This window comes from Lepidochelys kempii, chromosome 6, assembly GCF_965140265.1.
Source record: "Lepidochelys kempii isolate rLepKem1 chromosome 6, rLepKem1.hap2, whole genome shotgun sequence".
Lineage (NCBI taxonomy): Eukaryota > Metazoa > Chordata > Testudines > Cheloniidae > Lepidochelys > Lepidochelys kempii.
Window position 1 is genome coordinate 36905951 of NC_133261.1, and position 23678 is coordinate 36929628.

General features: G+C 42.1%; 1 protein-coding gene across 2 annotated transcripts in view; it reads right to left on the reverse strand.

Annotated features, from left to right (window-relative positions):
• IRAG1 (inositol 1,4,5-triphosphate receptor associated 1) overlaps positions 1 to 18851 on the reverse strand; it is a 189707-nt gene extending 170856 nt beyond the window's left edge. Inside the window, exon 1 of one of the 2 annotated variants that reach the window (XM_073347576.1) lies at positions 18825 to 18851. The gene's annotated coding sequence lies outside the window, so the exon portion shown is untranslated. Of the gene's footprint in view, positions 1 to 11692; positions 11752 to 18824 lie in introns of those variants that run through there. The other variant, XM_073347577.1, reaches the window with a different exon arrangement.
• Between the last annotated feature and the right edge of the window lie 4827 nt (positions 18852 to 23678).

Genomic DNA, 23678 nt, shown 5'->3' on the forward strand with positions numbered 1-23678 from the left:
ATGCACTTCAGGGTAGGAGAAAGCAAGTCACAAAGTTCCATGAAAGTGCCCTTACGCATGCGAAAGTTTTGCAGCCACTGGGAATCGTCCGAGACCTGCAACACTATGCTGTCCCACCAGTCTGTGCTTGTTTCCCAAGCCCAGAATCGGCGTTCCACAGCATGAACCTGCCCCATTAGCACCATGATGCATGCATTGGCAGGGCCCGTGCTGTCAGAGAAATCTGTGTCCATGTCCTGATCACTCACGTGACCGCGCTGACGTCGCCTCCTCGCCCGGTATCGCTTTGCCAGGTTCTGGTGCTGCATATACTGCTGGATAATGCGTTTGATGTTTAATGTGCTCCTAATTGCCAAAGTGAGCTGAGCGGCCTCCATGCTTGCCTTGGTATGGGGTCCGCGCAGAAAAAAGGCGCGGAACGATTGTCTGCCGTTGCTCTGACAGAGGGAGGGGCGACTGACGACATGGCTTACAGGGTTGGCTTCAGGGAGCTAAAAATCAACAAAGGGGGTGGCTTTACATCAAGGAGTATTTCAGGCAGGACTTCACGGAGGGTTCCAATAAGAAATGGTGCACCTAAGTTATTGTTCTTATTGGAACAAGGAGGTTAGTCTGGCCTCTGATTGATACATGGCTAGATTTACTTCGCTGTACCTTCTCTGTGAGTGACTGCAGTGTGACCTAGAGGAATGAGTCCCCTAAACGGGGGAGGGGGAGAAGCAAATGAGTACAAAACAAATCTGGTCTATTTCTTGTTTTGATCCACTCCATCTATCTTTTACATCTTTGGCTGGCAGCAGACAGTGCAAAAGGACTGCATGCCATCCATATCTCATGGCTGCCCGGCAGAAGATGATGCAATAGGACTGCTAGCAATCCATATCACCTGCCTGCTCACCATAAGACGGTCCAATAGGACTGACTGCAGGACTAAAGAGAATGACCTGGTCAAGTCACTCCAAATTTAGTCCCTGCGCCCAAGTCTGCCCAGGTGCTCCTGGCCAACATGGCCAGGAGCACCTCGGACATGATGGTGACGGCTACCAGTCGTACTGTACCGTCTGCTGCCACAAGGCAAGGGGTTGATGCTGCTGTGTAGCAATGCAGTACCACGTCTGCCAGCACCCAGGAGACATAGGGTGACAGTTACCTGAGTGGGCTCCATGCTTGCCGTGGTATGGCATCTGCACAGGTAACTCAGGAAAAAAGGCGCAAAATGATTGTCTGCCCTTGCTTTCACGGAGGGAGGGAGGGAACGGGGGCCTGACGATATGTACCCAGAACCACCCGCGACAATGTTTTAGCCCCATCAGGCATTGGGATCTCAACCCAGAATTCCAATGGGCAGCGGAGACTGTGGGAACTGTGGGATAGCTACCCACAGTGCAACACTCCGGAAGTCGACGCTTGCCTCGGTACTGTGGAAGCACTCTGCCGAGTTAATGCACTTAAAGCATTTTCTGTGGGGACACACATACTCGAATATATAAAACCGATTTCTAAAAAACCGACTTCTATAAATTCGACCTAATTCCGTAGTGTAGACATACCCTTAGAACACCTCAGCTGCCTATAGCATGTGACAACCTATAGAGAGAAAACCTTATCCTGATCTCTGGAATCCCTGTAGCTCAGCTGATTAGCCTATGTGCTGGGGACCAATTTTCCTTTGGCATTAAATCTAGGCTAGTAGTTTATTTTACACTGGAGAAGTTTATTTACACAGGAGAATATTCACGGAGCATAAACAAATGAGACCGGTATACATTAAGTACTAGGATGTTGAAATTGTTCAAAACTTTATGGCAAGACTAGCAAGTTATTTCTTGCTGGTCTTTCTGTTTACCACTTTAGTATCTTAACAGCTGGGTAAACTAAACAACTTTCACAGGTATTGAAATGGATCTATACCAGCTCACACATTTCCCAACAATATTCACAGCAATGAAATGCAAGATATATCTAGAAAACTCCAAGACTTGGCAGCATTATTCAAACTTAAGGCAAAGGGGGACAAATGAAATTAAACAACAAACTACCAGGAGCAGCTGGTCACTAGGGCTGCTGGGGTTTAGCCTAACCCATAAATTCAGCCACATTAGACACTCTATTAGCTACAGTGGGGATGCTGTACTAAAGGCTGCAGTACTCCTGGCTGCTACTGGGGGATTCTGGTGGAAGTGACATTCAGTACACCTAACATCAACTAGGACTAGGCTCTCTGTCTCTCCCACTGCTAGAGGTAAGGGGGATATGGGAGGCTGAGTGCCCTGTCTCTCTGGCCTCAGAAATGGGGAGTGGAGGAGGGGGAAGAAGAAAGAAAGAGAAGCTAAGAGCCAGGGCTTGTGTCAATTTCACTTTCTAGGACAGAAAGTGAAATTAATAAAAGTCTTCTAGGCAGGCAGTTCTGGGAGTCATCATTTCAACTTTTCCAGAAGAAAATTAAAAAAAAAAGAAAAAGGAAGACACTGTAAATTAATCTAAAATGATCTAACTAGCCCTCTAAGAACTTATTTTTGGGACCAGATTCCACAGCTGAGATTTTTTTCTTCTAAAATCTTTAGATAGCTGCTGCAATTTAAAACACAAAAACACCCCAAAAGCACTAAACAGGTGCTGCATGATGAAAAGATATACTACTTTTCTTTGTCATAAAGCAGCAAAAACAAACTAAATCAATAATTTAACAGGTTTCAGAGTAACAGCCGTGTTAGTCTGTATTCGCAAAAAGAAAAGGAGTACTTGTGGCACCTTAGAGACTAACCAATTTATTTGAGCATGAGCTTTCGTGAGCTACAGCTCACTTCATCGGATGCATACCGTGGAAACTGCAGCAGACTTATATATGTGTATATAAAGTCTGCTGCAGTTTCCACGTGCAGTTTCCACAGTATGCATCCGATGAAGTGAGCTGTAGCTCACGAAAGCTCATGCTCAAATAAATTGGTTAGTCTCTAAGGTGCCACAAGTACTCCTTTTCTTTTTAATAATTTAACAGCCATTCATTTCTTAGGCATCTTTAAAATATAATTGCTTAGTAAATCCAAATCCTAAACCCAAGCCCACAGAAGGGGTTGAGTAAGGGATTAGTGAACAGCATGGGATCAACATTCTATAAAAGATGGTAGTGGAGATTTTCAAAGACCCAAAGGGGAGTGAGGCTCCCAACTCCCACTGAAAGTCAATGACAGTTGGGTGCCTAATTCTTCTTCGTGTCTCTGAAAATCTCCCTCTGTCACATGGCCCATGTCTTGTTGCTTAAACAGTCAAAGCATGGTAAAGTGAAAAATCCAAAATTAAAATCAATCTTTAAAACAAAGCAATTACAATTCTTTTAATTTTTTAAGCCATACCTGGATTATTAAATATTAGGGCGAGGTGTACCATCCTACTAACATCTTCGTATGAAACAAATTTATAAAACAAGCAATGTACCTGGCTATTACCCATGCTGTGGGAAAATCCTATCAAAACACCCTCCCTGTAGCCTTGGGTAAGTTATTAAATTCTCTGGTCAGTTTTCCCCAGGTGTAATATAGAGATACCACCACTTAAATTAATATTACCAGATAGGGCCACTTTGTGGATTCATTAGCAAATAATGTTTTGAATTCAAAAAAGTGTTAAGTGAGTTCCAAGAACTACAGACAGAGCAGGTAATGCTACCTATAATTGCCCAACAGTTTCTATGATAAGACCCTATTTCAATTGCTTATAAAAAACTTTGCGAAGTTTAGCAGTTTGGGCTGAAATATTCCATGCCAGGCATCTGGCTCCTAAACGTTTTTGGAAAGATTCAGCTAAAAGGCTTCGGCCATTTCACAGAATCCAGTTACGGAACAGTATGTTGTTTTGCCAGAGTTGAAAAGCATACACACACTACTTTTTCTATAGGACTCCTGCCTTGTTTAGTCCACAGAGTGGATGGGACTCTGGAAATAAATCAGGGTTGTATAGTGTATAATTTATACAGACTGCAAGTGGGCAAGACAAGCAAGACTCGGTTTACGGAGGGGGAGGGGAAAGAGGAAGAACCACAGCTAAATAGTCTAGAGCCAGTCACTGGCCTCTCAGTCACTAGCACTGAGCATAAGATGACCTCCAAGAAGCCGAGCACAAAACCAGGAACCATCCCGCACATGTGCGGTATCCTAGAAAAGCATCACAGATGCACAGTGGGCTGTCCTGGATGCCCCAGGCCTGGTCAGTCTTCACACAGTGAACCTGTTAAGCTGGCTCCAAAGGAAGTGCAGGAGACCGAAGTCACGTAGCCATCCATCCAGCCTGTTGATGTGAGAGCTCCTGCTAGCAGCAGTAGCTTCTGCTCTTTTCCATTCTGTTCACCACAGTGAATGGCTGAAGTTATCAGTCACATGGAAGGTGTGCAGCACTGTCCAGATAGGATTTCTACTACACAGTTCCTAGCAAGATGCATCCTGTATATCCCTAAACAGTGGCAAGTGTGGCATTTAGCTTTTTGGTATGGCACTGTACCTTGGTGATCAGTTTATTGGCTGCTGAAACTAGATGTTAGGTGGAGGAATACTGGGTAGGACTGATAACCATACAAGTTTTGCTGGCTTCAGAGTGCCTGTGATAATTTTCCTAGTATGATTAAGCTGTGTGTCCACTAGTTTAATGTGGGGAGAATTTAAACTGGAGCACAAGATTCACCAACTAAATAAGAGAGGGAGCCTCAAAACATGCAGTATTTGTGCATTAATTCCCCAGAGTGACCCTACCAGTTTGTTCAAGAAACAGTTTCTGTTCTTGATCTTTTGAGCAACTTTAGTGACATGATATTTGTATGTGAGTGTATGATCTAAAGCGGCCCCCATATACAGTCTTTAGATCATGGGACAATTACTGACCATTCAAGAAGATGTTAAGCTCACGTTGGCTCTGAACCTGGTGTAGGTGGAAGCACAGTGACATGATTTTTGATGTACTTTGATATGGCTGCCATAGGTAACTATTGCAAGAAATGGAGACTGAAACATGGTTCAAGTTCTCTTCAGTCCTCTGGAAGTCACAGTCCTTTGAGGCCAAGCAAATATCTTTGGCATACATGAACCACCTGGAGATGGTGTTCGATAAATCATGGTTGAATACATTAAGTAAAGTTGGTGCCAACAAGTCTTACAGGAGTCAATTAACCTGAAATCTCCAGTTGCTGGTTTTGTGGCACAGAGCCACCTGAAAACATTTACCTCAGAGCATCAGCTGCTTCTTCTTCTCAGTTGCCAGGACAACCCATCTAGGAAGAACTCTTGATATCTTGTATAGCAGTGTGTCAGACACTGCAGCCTATGACACTAAGGTCTAAAAAGACAGCTCTGGTTTTCTTCTCTTGAAATCCATTCTCAGTATATACAGCACTGTTTGGATGGTTTGCACTAAATAAAGCCTGGAGAGGAACACATTGAATGTGGGGGACTAAAAGAAATATTGCCTAAATGACCCATCCACTAAATAAGGCCAGGGTCTCATGGGGGGGGAAAAGGTAATACATAATCATGTAATTAAAGACTGTATCATAATGCATGCATACAAAGGGGGCTGAATTAAGGTTGCACAGGAAATGCTAGATGTAAGGTTGCTTAACTTTTAAGTGCTTGACTTTGCAACCTTTATGTCCTTTAAACATAGTTTTTTGGATGTTCTTATTATTATTATGAGTGTACAGCATCACAGATAAGAATCTTTTCCCACACTGTTATGGCTTCCTTGGATTTCCTCCAAGGGGAAGCCCTGCAACCACTTTAGAATCTTCAAAAGCTAAGTTTGCATTTTAAATGTTTCATATGGAATTTAGCCTGTATAATCATAAGGGTCATGTTATGTTTTTACTGGGGCTGCAAGAACTACTTCTAGTGAAGAAATCTTCTGTTTTTAACTTGTACACAGATCTAGATATCCAGTGATTTCTTTACACACATTTATTTGATAAGTGTTTTGTCTGCCAGTTTAGCTTTTTGGTTGCTCAGCTGTTTAATGTCAATATTACTAGGAGATATTCATAATTTGATGTTCAAGTTGTATGACTGGTCAAAGTAAGTCACATGATATCGATTCTGTTTCCTACAGGACTATAACTTTAATAAACTCTAAAAAAGACTTGAAGTCACTGGGCCTTTGATTCTCTCAAAAGGACTAAATCCTGGTCCCAGTGAAGTCAATGAGAGTTTTACCATTCACTTCAATGGTAGCATGATTTTGCATCTAAAAAAAATGCACTGTGCTGTATTTTGAATACAGACACACATATTCAACTCCCATTGCCTTCAGCAGGAGCCCTACATGAACAAAATAAGAGCAGCAGTTGGTCCTAAAGATGTACACTAGATAACAATGTTGATGTGGAAATACACGATGTTCTAACCCTTTACCTCTTGAAGGCCAGAGTTCAGTTTTGACCAGCATCACAAATGATGGTCCTACTCTAAATCCTTGCAAAGGAGAGGTTCAATATAGGACAGACAAAGGTGAGGGAGTAAAGTGCATTGATACTTGTGGAAGATCTTCCATTATGATGACTGGAGCAGGATTTTAACATTTTAAATCAAAGCATTTTTAAAAGTATTCAGTTAAGTTTAATTATAAACATCTGGTTTACATACACTACCTGCTTGACAGTTGCTCTCCTTCCTTTTTTTTTTTTAATTTTAAAGTAGCTTTTTACTTCCTTTGCGCATGTTGGAAGCACCATTGTTCTTTCAGCATCAGAAAACCATAGCTGAGCTGCCTAAATCATATGCAGAACATGTGAAATTAACACATCAGTTTCCAGTACATTGTTACTAAGAGCTCTCAGAATCCCAAGAGCAGATCCTCTCAGTTTATTAATGTTCAAAATAGGCACTGGGGGATATAGCTCTTTATTGTCTTCTGACTGAGATTTGTTTGCTGTAACACCTGTAGGTTCATTTCTTTCAGTTTCTCTTTGCTCAGCCAAAATCACACTGTCCCTTTTGTCTTCTGTCAAAGACTTTGTGATATTTTCTTTTATTGTTTTAAATTTTCTTTCTACTTCTAATAATTTTTGTCAGGTCTGAAACATGCACGTTTGATCTGGAGCTTTGTCTTCAGTTTCAGTTGGCTTCTGGTTGGTGTGCAAAAAGGTATCTTCATTTTCCATAGGTGTATTGTTTAAACTTAATTCTCCACCTTGGTCTTTGTGGCAATTAATTTTGGCTGTCTTCATGGATCACTTATTCTTTCTTATATTGCAAGTGGTGGTGTGACTTTCTGCTTCTGCTGTATTTTGCTCTGACTGCTTTTTAAATTTCATCTGATTCTTCCAAAAGGACCTTCTGTAGTTCAGGAACTTGGGTGCTATCAAAATGGAATACTAATTTTTGTTACTAATCTTGTTAATTTTATTTTAAGGAGAAAAATTATTTCCTCTGAGTACCGATATTTACTTCATATCAGATGCCCTGAACATTTACTTTGCCCATTACTTTACACTGGCTGCTATAAAGTGGCTGATTGATAGCTTTAAATTAATGCTGATTTTAAAGCCCTTACTTGTGTAGACCCTAGGTCTACAAATAATAAAGACAACTCCTATTCCAGATCTGAGGAAGTTTCAGTCAGAATGCCCTAACTCCTCTTTGTGACCTCCTTTTGGGGCCCCAGAAACTGCTGGAGATGGGAGCAAGCAGCTATTGTCTGGATCATCTCAGTGAATCCTATGGTCACCCAGTCTATTTGTTACCTTATACTTAGAATGTAAAATCTTCAGCACATGGACCGTCCCTTTGCTATTTGTGTAGTGCCTAGCACCATGAGGCTGGGATCTTTAGGCACTACTGCAATACAAAAAATAATAAAGACTACCCCAATTGAAGAAAATGGGGTTGCATGGGTGCAATTGGGACCAGAATTAAGCCCTGTGCCTTATTTTTCATATTTTCCCTTTGTTTCCCCCTCTATTATTATGAACATTAATTTTTTTAAATTCAAAACAAAAAAATTCTAACTATATGTCTCTCCCGCCCCAAAACAGATTGAAGAAGAATCTTAGATGGCTTCACTTTACCTTAAAAAGAAGCAAGACTGATGAGGACTAAAGGTACTTTTGGCTAAATTTAACACATCAGAACCTGTAATTTATATAACCAGTCTATCAGAGATGTCTGCAGCCAAAGGGATCATCATAATGATTATCATGAAATATGGTAAAATGTAGCTAGTTAAGTCAGACAAGAATAGCCACGTATTATAATAATTCTTTCCTTTGATGTTGCCTTTTGAAGTTAAGTGAAAAGAAAAGGAGTACTAGTGGCACCTTAGAGACCAACCAATTTATTTGAGCATAAGCTTTCATGAGCTACAGCTCACTTTATATGTAGACTTTCACTTGGGTTGGATATGCTTTAGAACACATGTCCTAACAAATAAAAAGATCATCCTGTTTCAGCTGTCATTCAGTACCCACATAAAATGTGTGTGGAGGGATGTTATGACTAAATAGGTCTTTATGTACTAGAAGGCCAATTCTACAAGTAAATGAAAAATCAATGCAGGTTCATGTGGGTGCAAAGGGTTACCCACATGGATACCACCATGGGATCCAAGCCTGTTGTAGCTACAGCATACTGGAGGGGGTGGGGGCAATGCTTTGAAGATGTAAAACAAATCAGTAATTTTTCACAGAACCCCTATGAGGCAGGAAAGCAAGTATTACCATACCACCCAACCCCCATGTGACAGATGAGGAAACAGACAAAGAGGTGAAGAAATATTCCAAAGGCTACATGGAGGCTATAATCTGACCCCGTAGGAATCAGGATGAGTTTTGCCATTGACTTCAGTGGAAGCCAGATCAAGCGTGAATCACTACTAAACTAAAATGTACTGAGTCTTTCACTGGACACAGTTCACTGGAAAACACTGCCTGTCAACATAGTTGTAGCAAGGAGGAATACCTATATGTCTTACTAAATATTTGGAGAATCATTTCTTACAAAGTTTTATATCCAGGAATGTTGCTGTGAAGTGTATTATAGCAAACTGCCAGATCATAAGACAAGAGGTTTCTTTTATTTTGTAATTATTATTAGCTATTGAGATCAGCTTTTATTTATCTTACCCCTCCACTTCCTTGGTTATGATGACTCATTTTCTCCTCTCATAAAAAGTAAGTGGAGCCAAACAGTGAATTAAAGTTTTTCATTATTACCCATTCAGGATGCTACACATTTTTCATCAAACTGCTTAGCTCATTTAGAAAAATATAGACATGGATGTCAGATTAATGTGTAGGTGTGAGAGAGAAAAGACATAAAATAAGAAAATAGTCTAGTCCATTAGGTAGACATTTAACTAGAACTAAATTGGATCTGTTACTGCACTATCATCATCATCCCAGGACTTCTTACAAATAAGTAATACTTTTATAATATACTGGTACTGAGTTAAACGAAGAATTGTCCTTCAGATTATGCACATTAGCAGGAGATATACTGGCATCAAGAACAAGAGGAGAAGTTATTTCACAGAGAGTTTTTCTAAAAACCCTTACTGTACTTTGACAATATATAGTTTCTAAACTTCCATTTAGCTGTTTATTATTTCTGCCTTTCATTTCCAGTTGTTGCTGAATGCACAGATAAATTCTTAGAGACAATTTTTACTCTCAGATACAAGCATGCAGCTCATTGAACTTAATGGGTTTGAACACATTTAATAGAGTGGAATTTGGCTGGATCCTGCAAAGCCTTATTCATATAAGTAATCCCACTGACTCAAAACAGGACTCCTTCTATGCATGAGAGGTTGAATGACTGGACTCAGAGTACCAAGTCAGAGATTGTTGCACTCTGTGGTTCAGTTTTGGCCCCGAGTTACACTGGTGAGACCCCAGCGACAAAAATGGAACCGTGTCTGATTAAACTGAAGCTGAATTTTTTTGGTGCTCTTACGGTATCATGTTAACTAGCCATTACAGGAAAGGATATGCAGAAAAACAACGTGACTGTTAAACATGAACTTACTAAAATACAGGCCTTGATTTACTGCCTCTATAAACTGCAACAATAAACTGTTATAAATTCTTGAAATTTCCCTGGCTTTTTACCAGCTCATACATTAAAAAAAAAAAGAAAAGAAAAGAAAATGTTTTAAGAAATTCTATAAAAATATATTTTTAATTAAAATTTGATTGTTTTGTTTTTGATATACGTACTTTTAAATGCTTTTACAAATGCTAGAACTAAAAACTCTGCTTATGGGCACCCATCCGAGATAAGAATAGGGCAGTTAGTTGGAGCCACTGACGCACATCTGAAACTAGAATTTACCTCAATGTTTATAACTTTACATGTTTTTTGTTTGAATACTACTGTGGGTATGTCATCACTGTGTAAAAACTGGCAGTAAAGTAAAGGTTCTACAGAGATTATAAATGCCCAGGCCCAGGAGATTCTGTGGGCCAGGCACTCCCTTAGATTTTGCTGGCCACTCTGGAGAAGTGACAGATGCTGTGCTCAGGGCATAACAGCAGAGGTGAAAGTAAGCTGGTACGCCCCGGGTACAGCATACTGGTAAGAGCCGGTGCACCGTACCAGGACTGGCTTTCTGAGAGGGCAATTTAAAGCTCTAGGGTAGCGGTGGCATGGCTGCGGTGGGGATTTAAAGGGCCCCGGAGCTCCAGCCGCTGCTACCCCCCCAGGGCCCTTTAAATCCCCGCCTGAGCCCTGCTGCCCGAGGCCTGGGGTAGTGGCGGTGGGGCTCTGGCGGGGATTTAAAGGGCCAGGGCTGTAGCGGTGGCTGGAGCCCTGGGGCCCTTTAAATCCCTGATGGAACCCAGCCACTGCTGCCCCAGGGCCTGGGCAGCAGGGCTCAGGCAGGGATTTAAAGGGCTCGGGGCTCCAGCAGCTGCTACCACAGCAGAGCCCCAGGCCCTTTAAAGCTCTGCCAGAGCCCAGAGCCCTGGGGTAGTGGTGGCAGCCGGGAGCCCCAGGGATCCTCAGTGATGTAAAGGGCCCGGGGCTCTGCTGCGGTAGCGGCAGCTGGAGCACTGGACCCTTTAAATTGCCCCCAAGCCCAGGGGCTCCCAGTCACCTCTGCAGGTGGTAGCTCGGGGGTGATTTAAAGGGCCCTGGGCTCCCAGCCGCCACTACCGCAACTGGAGCCCTGGCCCTTTAAGTCAAGATTTAAAGGGCCCGGGGATTTAAGGCCCTGCCTCTTCCGGTTGAGGCCACGCCCCCTGCTCAGGACTCCAGTGTACTGGTAAGTCCTCTAACTTACTTTCACCCCTGCATAACAGTGATTTCTTTTGCTAGCCCATAAAACACTCTGGGGTTCCTCCTAACATCTGCTGCTGGGTGTTTAGAACATTCAAAAACCAGTCGGAGAACACTTCAATCTCTCTGGTCACTCGATTACAGACCTAAAAGTGGCAATATTACAATAAAAAATCTTCAAAAACAGACTCCAACGAGAGACTGCTGAATTGGAATTAATTTGCAAACTAGACACCATTAAATTAGGCTTGAACAAAGACTGGGAGTGGATGTGTCATTACACAAGGTGAAACTATTTCCCCATTTTTATTCCCCCGCACCCCCCATACTGTTCCTCACATGTTCTTATCAACTGCTGGAAATGGCCCACTGATTATCACTACAAAAGGCGTTTTTTTGTTTGTTATTTTTGCTCTCCTGCTGGTAATAGCTCAGCTTACCTGATCACTCTCGTTACAGTGTGTATGGTAACACCCATTGTTTCATGTTCTCTGTATATATAAAATCTCCCCACTGTATTTTCCACTGCACGCATCCAGTGAAGTGAGCAGGTAGCTCACGAAAGCTTATACTCAAATAAATTTGTTAGTCTCTAAGGTGCCACAAGTACTCCTTTTCTTGTTACTCCTGAGGACATCCTGCACCAAAAAAAAAAAAAAAATTAAAATTCTGCACGTTTTAAAATTCTGCAAAATTCTGCCAATTTTATTTGTCATAAATGTGGAGGCTCCAGCATGGTATTGGGGAACACAGGCCACTGGCTGCACAGAGGTGGGAGATCACTGTGCAGCTCTCCCCCAGGCTCCCTGGACATGGATTCCGCGGTGGGCTGCACCCAACCCTGAAACAGTGCAAGGACAGAGCCTGCCCCAGAAACACCCCAGGCTCTATCCCTCTGCACCAGGTGTGGGTGGGAAGGCTCAGCCCAGCAGGATCCAACTGTGGAGGGGCTTAGTGGGGGGGGACCCAGGTGTGGGTGGAGAGGGTTCTGTATGGGGCAATCTGGGTGCAGGTGGCTCAGTGGGGAGAACTGGGTGCAAAGGGGATCTGGATGCTCAGGGGCTTGTTGCGGGATTCTGGGTGCATGGTAATGGGACTCTGCAGGGGGGCCCAGGTGAAGGTGATTGGGGCATCTAGGTGCAACTGGTTGGGGCTCGTTGGGGTGCTGTAGGTGCAGGGGGGGCTCATCGGGGGGGGGGTTCTTAGTGCAGGGGGGTTCAGCTTGGTAGGAGGCTCTGGATATGAGAGGGAGGGTCTGGATGCATGGGGGTTGGGCGAATGGGGGAGCAGTTCCCTGTAGAGGGATCCTTCCCCCTGCAACTGAGGAGTAATGGGTGCAGGAAGGGGGGGGGGGGAGTTTGCAGAACTTCCTGCAACTGGGGGAGAAATCTGTGGGTGGGTTTGACCTGGCCCTGAATGCCATGCAGGGGAAGAGGAAGTACCGTCCTCCCCAGCCCAGCCTAGTAGCTGAACCTGGCACCAGCAGGTCTTCTCCAGTTCCACCTCCTGCACCACAGTGATTTACCTCTCCGCCAGCTGCCCTGGGCATCTGAAACATAATGCTAGGGAGAGTCACATGACTGCTCTTCTCGCTTCCTTTTGCTTCCCCATCAGAAAGTCATTTTTCTGTTGGGACGCAAAGAAATCTGTGGGGGACATAAATTCTGCGCCTGCTCAGTGGCGCAAAACTCCTCCAGGAGTAGTAGGTGTATTTATGAACATATTAACCCCAAAGAGTCTACATTAAGTCAGTCTGCAAACCCCATATCCAACACTGGTACCATACATGTCCCTCTCTCACCTTAAGTTAAGTCTGAGTTTCCCACTCCCACCTTCACACAGCTATCCCCAAAGTCTCTCTCTAATGATATCTGCTTGCAAATATGTTTCAGACTAATACTTCTAACATCTGTCTTCTCCTCCAGTAATTGACATTTTATAGCACTCAGAATGTTCACAAAATTCATGTTACACAAACCAATCAGGGTTATTTTATTTATTAGGTTTATAGAATGTTCTAGGTGCATATGCGGAACACATGTAATGTATTATTTATCAAGCTTAAGAACTCACCTTAATGTAGAGCTACCTCTGTTCCTCATAACTGCCTTCTCATGTAAAGTCCTGAGTAAGTAGGGTTTACACTCTGCCCTGACGGCCTACAGATTTGAGCTCTGTCAGGTCAAGGTAGGAGAGAGTTCCAGATCTGAGGAAGTTTCTGTCAAAATGCCCTACCTCCTGCCCCCACACATTAAGAGTTTGTCAGAAAAAGCACCCTGGGTGACCTTGGCCATCACAACTGCACACAGTAGCCCTCTGAAGAAGCCGGGAACAAGGGTTAGCAATAGCATAGAATAAATTTGCCACTGCTCTCTGTTCTGATTGGATGTTTGGAAGTACTGTGTATGGATGTACAGTACCGAACTGGGCCACAGCTAAGAGGAAAACATACAGCATGTATAAACACCTATAAGTCCTCCTCAGTGCACTGCCACCAGTTCAGTGCCAATTCTCCAGTCCTACTTGCACTTACTACTAGGCATTTGTACTGCAGTAGTTCCTAGAGACCCCACTCAGGGATCAGAGCCCCATTGTGGTAGGCATTGCACATATGTATTAAAAAACCCACAATTCCTTCCCAAGAGCTCACAGAGTACAGCCATAAAATTATGTTACCGTTCCCTTTAATGTTTTGAATAAGACTGTTAGGACTTGGACAGGTGCACAAGAAGAGAGGGAGCCTTCCCCCATTCACACCACCATTGTATTCCAGCACAGCTGCAGTTCCATACTTGGGCGTTCAAATTAGCTTTAGGATTGTTTGGATCCTTTTTAACACACACACACAGACACATACACACACACCATTAAAACCTGTAACATTGACTTTGCTAAAGTAATCCTCCCAATATCTCTGAGGTAGATCAGAGGTAGAGCACCCATTATCTTACAAGATCTGGTCTGCTTGCTCTTAGACAGTTTATTTTATACAGCTAATTGTACAGGTTTGGGAGAACATGCTGGCCCTGGCCACTTTTTGTTCCAAGAATCCAAGTCGTACATATATATTTACAAGTGCTGAAGAATTCTCTCCCCGCTTCTTCCTTCCTTCCCCTGAATTAATTATGTACCTTTTAAATTCACTCCAAGTTGTTCCACTTGTAAAAAGCATCAGAACATCTTCGCATTTTCTTGAAGGCAAATTCCAAATTAACTCATGTTATAAAAAATAATAAATAATAATAATACTAATAGGTGACACCTTGTTTATTTAACTTGCTTTTGTTTTGAGAACATGATCCTGAATTTTGTCCCAAAACATCATGTTGACTATTGTCTCTCTGTATAATAAGAAGTTATGTTTTCTTAAAAACAAATTGTGATGGAAACATGTCTATTTTCACACTGAAGTGTCCCAAACTACAATCTATACAGAAGAAAGCAAAAACAAACAAACAGCCTCTCTCTCCTCTTCTTCCCCCATTAGAAAGTTAATAAAATGTAAACTGAGCAAAGTCATCATAATGAGGGCAACTTGTTGTATATTTCATTAGGAGTAACAATTCAATTTTATCTTGTGTCGAGATGTGCAAAGATGTGGATCAGACGGAATTTTCTCTACAACCTGTGGTAAACTAGAATAAAAGTTGCCACATAAGAACAGAGTACCATGAGCAACAATGTCCATCATTTCTCCAAAGAGTAAACTTCTATACAATACTGTCTAAATCAAGGAGTATAAAACTAATTGATAGTCAAACAAATCTCTCCAAACTATATTTTACATGTCAAGGGCCTGATCCTGTGAAAAGCACCTCCTGCATCATGCTGAATCTTCACCTCCCATTCACTTCAGGAAACTGCAGTGACTGATCTCAGAAGATCAAGGCCAAAGTTAATTTTTTTGTAGATTCAGTCAGCAATTTTCACAGGCCCTAAAAGCTCTAGAGACTGGTGTGATCTATTTACCTACACCCCCCTGTTCTTCCTGTGCATTGAATGAGGCCAAGGTCCTGTGAGCAAAAAAAATATATATATATGTGAACGTGTAATTAAATATGGTGTCATAATGCATAGACCCAAGAGGGCCAAATTAAGATTGCACAGGCAATCCTAATTTTGGTATTGCCTAACTTTTGACTGCTTGATTTTACTACCTTAACACTCTTTTAAGGAAGTTTTTTTGGATGCTACTGCCTCGGTTCTTAAAAAAGCAAAGTGGAAAAACAGAAATGTCATCATGTGGCATCATGACAACTCCATGTAGTCTGGGTGTTCCTAAACCTCTGACTGCCAAAAACTGAGACTGGACAACAGGGGATGAATCACTTGATAATTGCCCTGTTGCGTTCATCCCCTCTGAAGCATCGGGCACCAGCCACTTTTAAAAGACAGGATCCTGGGCTAGATGAACCATTGGTCAGACCCAGTATAGCCATGCTTATCAGCAGTGTTGGAACCTGTAAATCCAAAACACAGATCTTTGCCTCTCAATCTATCAGAGTAACTAACAGCAGCAGTAGGCTGTCATTCTCTATGGGGGGCAGCCACTAGAAGGAGATAAGACAGTGGGTTCCACAGCTATTTCTGACAGAGGAAGAAAGTGTTCAGACTCAGTAATTCTGGGTACCATTCCAAGTTCTGAGTGGTTACACTAGACCAGTAGTTTTCAAACTTTTTTTTCTGGGGACCCAGTTGAAGAAAATTGTTGATGCCCACGACCCAATGGAGCTGGGAGATGGGGGGGGGCTCGGGGCTGGGGCAGGGTGTGGGGTGCAGGAAGCGGTCAGGGTCTGGGCTGGGGATGAGGGGTTTGGAGTGAAGGAGCGACTCCGGGTTTGGGGGGGCTCAGGGTACAGGAAGGGGTTTCAGGTTCGGGGGGGGCTCAGGGCTGGGGATTAGGGCATGGTCACAGACTTACCTCCAGCGGCTCCCGGTCAGCGGCGCAGCCGGGATGCACCGCAGACTGTGCTGCGCCTCGGAAGCGGCCAGCAGCAGGTCTGGCTCCTAGGCACGCAAGTGGCTCCACACAACTCTCACCTGCAGGCACCGCCCCCCCCCACTTTCCATTGGCCAATTGCCGGCCAATGGGAGTGCAGAGCTGGTGTTCGGGGCGGGGGCAGCGCGTGGAGCCCTGTGACCCCCCTCCCTAGAAGCTGGACCCGCTGTGGGCCGCTTCCAGGGCACAGTGTGGTGTCAGAAAAGGTAGGCACTAGCTTGTGTTAGCTGGGCAGCACTGCCAATGGGACTTTTAATGTCCCAGTCAGCGGTGCTGACCAGAGCAAGGTAACCCAGCGCCTTACATGCTGTGACCTAGTAGTGGGTCACAACCCACAGTTTGAAAAACACTGCACTAGACACTACTATTCCTGAAACTTCTCGTGCCTGACTGCTTCTGCCCTCCAGCCTGTCCTAGTCCTAAGGCCCCCCAACTCCCTCATTCCATTTCCCATCCTTCCCACCTCATCTCGGCTTCCAATCTCCCCTTTGCTCCTCACTGCAGTCTGACCCTGCCACTATACCCCAAGTGTGACTCCACACTATTCTGCATTTAAAAAAAAAATCAGTCTGCATCTCCCTTCTCCTTCTCTCTGCTAGGACACCAATAGGGGATGCATTAAAGGAACAGGAGAGGCAGTCTCCTGAGTTTGTGCATGGAATAGCCATGGCAAATGGGAGGAGCAATTGCAGGGAAATGCCTGTAGCCCCAGGCATACTCAGCTGCTCTGAAGGGATGGCACATACAGAAGTTGTCCAGCACATGCAAGCTGTGAGTGGATGGAGGGTGCTCATGGCAGATGGAATCATCGGAAAATTTAGATGCCAAAAACTCTAATTAGTCTTCTCTGAACAGGTGTGAACTCAGATTTTCAGAGGCTCATAACTTGGCCAAATTTGGGTGGACTTTCACAGGGATAGGAAATGCCATATCCCTGACAGTATGGAGACTGCTGCCCCAACCAAATTTCAAGTCCCTACTCCACACAATGGAGGCACGAGAGCTTCTCAACTCAACAGTTATAAAAAAAAAAAATATTAACATAGGCAAAACAATGCATTTTCCCTTGAACTTGTCTGAGAAATGGTGGATGCATTTTTGCTGAATTAAAAACAAAAAAACCATCAGCCCGAGGCAGAAACCTGGCATAGAAAATTTTAGCCTAAACTGTTAATGTCTGGCAAAATTATAAGCAACTGCAAACAGGGTCTTATAATGGAAAGTATTAGGCAGCCTTGACTAGGCATTGCTACTTGCACCACCTATATTAGGTGTGAGTATATAGTGAACACTCTTTTCCAAAGGCTAGCAGATTTCTTTAGCATTGTTCTTTCAAAGGTCACATTGCACAAAGAACATTAACGTCTGTCCTATTAGGCAGATGTTTATTTTATACCAATTCTCTAAATGACTGTTCTAATTTAAGGCTGTCAAGCTTAAAATTCAAAGCAGATACATGGTATTTAATCCTTTGTAAGTTTATCCTCCACCTTAATTTTTGTTTCTATTAGCACAGATCAGTAAAACTTAAGGTCAAGGAATGATATATGCATCAGAATTTGAAAGGAAGTTACAAGATCAGGGTTCCTTGCTCAAACTTCAGTGAAATTTAACTTCTCACTAAAGAGGTTATTTGACTTAATGAAAGATTATGAAATAAGATTTCCTTTACACTGAAGCCAAAAAAATTTACTTGCACGTGTAGACTACTATGAAAACATTTATTTTTATTCACTTTTCTTTTCTAAGATGGAACAAGTCTTATATTTCTATGGTGTTAGATCTCTGTGACCTTGCCTACAGTAGGCTGAAAAGCATGGCCAACAAGTTGCTCAGTAAAGTTTGAGACTATCCCAGCTGTACATTTGTAACTAGTGAAATAAACAAGCATTATACCAGAGCAAAGGAGAGGAGAAGCAGTCACCTGGTGTTCCGACAACACCTACCCCAGTTGTGTTACAAGCAATGCTTTTGTACCAGCTGAACTGCAACTTTGCTCACTACTTCCTACTCCTAGTGTGTGTGGGGGGGAGGGGGGAATTACACTAGTTCAGCAGAACCTAACTCCAGCCCTCCTTGAAAACATGGTTCGTTCAAGTTGACAAACCTTATATTAGAGTTCGTGCCGAATTCCATGAACACCAGTGTATATCCAACACAGTGTAAATCTTAAATAGGAAGAGAGGAGAATAATGATTTCACCTATTTGTGTAACCAGTGTTTAAAAGTCTGGGCACTCTTAAGATAAAACTGAACTTATCCCTAGCACAGCCCTTTTGAGAGTTGATCATTCTGTTTTATAGGGTCAGAATCTGGCCGCACAGTCTATGCACGGATAGGTATATGTTGTAAAAGCTAGAGGCAGACACATCAGCATGAGATTTAAAAACAGAAAAAAACAAAAAACACACCACCACCCTTCCTCTTCAATTCTGGCATAACTACACAGAGGCATCCATCAATCACCATTGTAAAGACGGAAGCAGCCATACAGTAGTCTAAATTGTATGGAAGAAAAAAAATGAAATAAAGCCACATTTTTTTGGGACTTTTCAGCTAAACAATTTACGTACCTGGTTGATTTTGTTGAAAGTTCTGGACATTCCAGAAATGTTGTTTTCAATCTCTTCATGACTTTGTTCCAGTTTTCTATGAATGGGTGTAAGCAAGGAAGCATCCGTATCACACTTAAGGGTGAAAAGAAAAGGAGTACTTGTGGCACCTTAGAGACTAACCAATTTATTTGAGCATAAGCTTTCGTGAGCTACAGCTCACTTCATCGGATTTTCCACTGAATGCATCCAATGAAGTGAGCTGTAGCTCACGAAAGCTTATGCTCAAATAAATTAGTTAGTCTCTAAGGTGCCGCAAGTCCTCCTTTTCTTTTTGCGAATACAGACTAACACGGCTGCTACCGTGAAACTTAAGGGTGAGTGACTTAGCTGCTCTTTCAATGCCTAAAACAGGAAAGAATAAAAGATGTTTTAGATAAAGAAAACTGCTCAGTAGATATCGTAGAGAGAAATGCAGAATTACAAATGTTTTGTTCAAATAAGCATTGCAACTCATTTTTTTGTAAGAAAACACAACTAAAACACTCTAGGAGCAGAAGTATAATGTAATAATTTTGCTGCTCAAATTGAAGACATTAAGAGAGTACTTGTTTTATTGAAGTCAATGAGATAAATTGTTAGTTCATGTAAATGGTTTAAAGACATGTCAAAAGTACTTTAGCATGACAGGAGTGCTAGTAAACTCCCTAGGCTTAGTATTATAGTAGGCAATTACTTCCCACATTAGAAATTTGCTACTTCACCTACAATATTATCACTTTGAAGGAAAAAACAAACAAAAAAACCCCACAACACTATAGCAGACCCACGTGAGAAACTACAGGCATATGCTCTGTCCCACAAAACTCTAACTTCAGCCACTAAAAGCAGGCTGACAGAAAAAAACTGAAATTAATTTTCTCAAATAGAAGTGGCAAATTTGTCTCAATGTGATAAGTAAGGGTCATTTTATTAATTGTGCTTGAGTGCTTGGATGAACACCAGTTATTCACGAAAAAGTTCCTAAATCCTAAAAGTGTCATATTTAGCAGAATGATTATTCATTTGAATATTTGTTTCAGTAGTGCAATGTTCACTAATTTTTCATTCTCATATAAGATTTCTCAGTCATCCAATAAGGAAGCAGAAACAATACATGGTGACTTAGTTGATCACATTACTATGACTCATGAACAGCAAACAGTATAAGCTAAATCAGAAAAAAAACACACACATTCAGGAACGAGAATGTGCAAATGGGGAGTTACACTGATCTGCCGATATGGTAAATTTCCCTTGTAGCAAAGCCTTAAGAGGGGAAAGGCTGTCTACAGCCAGGTGTTTTTGTTCAAACATTTTAACTGTATAGAATTGGTCTAATGCATATGTATACATGTATTTATCTATGGAGCCCCTGGGTCTAGCTCTGAGCTGATACAGGCCACCAGCACTACTGCCAGCAAGCAGCTTCCAATTCCTGCTGTCTGCAGTGCTGCCATAGGTCGCGCAGGGACTCTGCTGCTGGAGCACCGTTCCCACTCTCTCGTTCCAGGCCTCCGCTTTCATAGGAGACTGCTTGGAGGAGGCCCTTCTAGTGTCATGAGAATGGGGATGAAATTGGAAGAGCGGACAGTATTTGGTGTTTTTCTTTAAGCCCCAGCTGCTGGAATGATGTTAGTACTTGAAAATTGCAACTCTATTTAAGAATAAATTTGTAACCTTTATGGCTGTGAAGAAAAGCTTGAGAACATGATGCTTTAAGGTTCCCCCACCAGAAGGCACATCTCAAGCTTTATTAATAGTCATAAGGTTTCAAAATAAGCACGTGGGGTTAGTAATCATGGAATCTACCCACCATCTCCAAATTTCTGTCCTCAGTTACTCCATTTTAATCACACTGACTTCAAAGGAGTTCCACTGCTCTACTAAAGAGAGAATTTGCCCTAATGTCTCAATTTAGATCATGGTGAGACAGGGTTGTTTGAAAATATGAATACTGAGTACATGATTGGTTTCAGAGTAACAGCCGTGTTAGTCTGTATTCGCAAAAAGAAAAGGAGTACTTGTGGCACCTTAGAGACTAACCAATTTATTTGAGCATAAATAATTGGTTAGTCTCTAAGGTGCCACAAGTACTCCTTTTCTTTTTGAGTACATGATTAAACATGTAGTCTCAAATAATTGGGACAAAAACAACTTTAACTGTTAGAACACTCAGGTGTTCAATTAACCTATTTGCATGAGTAAATGCAGTTTCTGCATACAATGTACTGTTACTTTCACAACAAGTTGCATGTAAAAAAAGTTGGGAATGCAAATTTTCAGCCCAGAATTTTTAAAGACCATGCTTGAAATTCTGACCCTTAAAAGTTCAACACTGGGCAATTCAAAAAAAAATATTTTTTTTCAAAAAAGTTATTAGAACTTATTAGGGGCTAAAGCCTGAAAAAAATTGGTTTGATTAATCAACCAATTATGATAATACAAGATAGAGAAATGAAGACCTTTCAAGAACTATTTGCTGCCCCATAACCAAAAGTGTCTGAACAGATGATTTTTTTTTTTAAATATTGTGCAAGATGGCTAAGAAATTGCATTTCAGCACAGGACACAAGTCTTTATTCAGCTGACTTGTGAATCCTGATATAACAGGGGTTTCTAGAGAAAGCATATCCAACCCTACTTATGTAGGAATTACAATCCTAACTGCTGTTATATAACAAGTTAAAGCCTACAGAGATTACTATGTTCCATAAGAGAAAACTGGAAACATGCCAACTTCGCAGATAACGCAGTTTTTTAAAATGCTATCTCCATATATAATTTAATACTGCCCTCTGCTGGAACTCATGCTCTACTTTGTAGGTTGCATGGAAGATCTCTCTCTTCCTGAACTAAAACATGATAAATTTGTTAAATATTTTCCTGTAAATGAAGCACACACCAAAATAACCTTATAAAATAACAGATTTTTTTGTATCTTACATTCAGGTCAGTCTATTAGATTGAATCCCTGGGTTTATTTGCAAAAAGAAAAGGAGTACTTGTGGCACCTTAGAGACTAACCAATTTATTTGAGCATAAGCTTTCGTGAGCTACAGCTCACTTCATCGGATGCAAAGGTACTCCTTTTCTTTTTGCGAATACATACTAACATGGCTGTTACTCTGAAACCTGGGTTTATTTGGATTCTTTAACTTTATATTTTTAAGACAGAGCACATTAAAAAATGAGCAGGTAGCCTCACTCAGCTCCATATAGGGAGGCTCTGCATGACAGAGTGAGCTTGGTCTTTACTTCATTGGGTGGTGCAGGAGAAGCATGATCTGCTTCAGACACTCTCAGCCATGCCTTCAGGGTAAGTGAGAAACTCCCAAGACAGCTGCACACAAGCTTCTTTGGATGGAGGACAAAGTTATAACAATGCAGATCACTTAAAAAGGAAGCTTCTCCAATGACTGGGGTAGAAAAAGCACTCAAAGATCAAGTAGTAAGGCAGTCTATGAATTCAGCAGTCCTCCACCTCTGAATATCTGGGCTCCAATTTTACAAAAAAGTCACAGACAAGATGTCTCAATCAGCTTGTTGTAAGCCCTAGCAGATATTTTCTATCATTATTGACCTGCAATTTGTCATGACCTGTCCACTTACAGTGTCTACCCAGCAACAGAACAACAGACATGCTTGAAAGTCAGGACTGAGAGGCAACAGGAGCAGTGTTTGAGGAAGCTTGCATTGTACCAGTCATGATGATGACAGATACAAGCTATTTTTAACAGCTTCTCTAGTACTGAAGTTGATCACATCTGCCATGAAGTGTTTTGTAAGAGCAATGACCTCCTTTGGAAAAATAGCATTATATTAAACTAGGCAAAATATAGCCATTTTTTAGCCTCCCCCCTCCCCCGAAGTGTTCATTTGTTCTAGTGCAAGGTATATTGTAGAAAGGTATAACTAAGCTTATAGTACACAATCTTTTAGTGATTCACAGAAAATTACTGTATACAGTACAATTTCCATTTGAGTGAGATAAGGAAGCCTTTTTTTGGCGGGGGGGGGGGTAGTGCTGTTATTGGCCCTTGGTGGTTTTCTACAAGCTAATGGGGTGAGAAGGAGCACATAGGGACTTCCTCTACTTGCACAATGCAGTCCCTGTTGATAGGGGAGAATAGGGACTGTTCCCTCCAAATGTCCCTAAGGAAACATCACTCTAAGGACATGGCATCAGTCTGCAGCAGCTCACAGAGTAGACTTAGAGCAGGCTGCATGCCCTAAAATAGGCATATCTTCTTGAGGTAGGTACAGGGTGGCTCCATACCACCCCCAAGCCCAGACTGTGTCTTAACAGCATAAATTAGTCTTAAATAAGTGACAGATTTGCTGCTACATTCCTTTTTTTCTTAAACCATCACCTTTTTAGTCAATTTAGCAAATTATCAGACTAGATTAAAAATATCTAGGCCCGAAGTGTGCCCCCATTAGGGTGGAGTGATGTTACATTACAGTTTGCTATATCTGGCCCCTTCTATCAGCATCCGAAGAGTGCCCCCTGCCGCTGCTGCACTCCCAAACTGTAGGGAGTTGGAGATGTCAGAAACTAGTGGTACCATGCAGCAGTAAATTTGTTATCCTTGCTCCTTCTCTAGCCCATTCTGCCCCTCTTTCTCAAACTGTTACAAGGGAACAAAAAGGAGGAGCTGCTACACAGTTAAGCTCTGAATTCCTGTGAAACGTAGCCTTGGCAGATCCTCCACCTGTACAAAACAGCGCCATCTGACGTGCTCAGGGTGGAGGGGATAAGATTTAGCCCATAATGCAAGTTCATCTGCACACACAGAAAAAAGGGTTTCTCGCTTACAGAAAGATTTTTTAAAG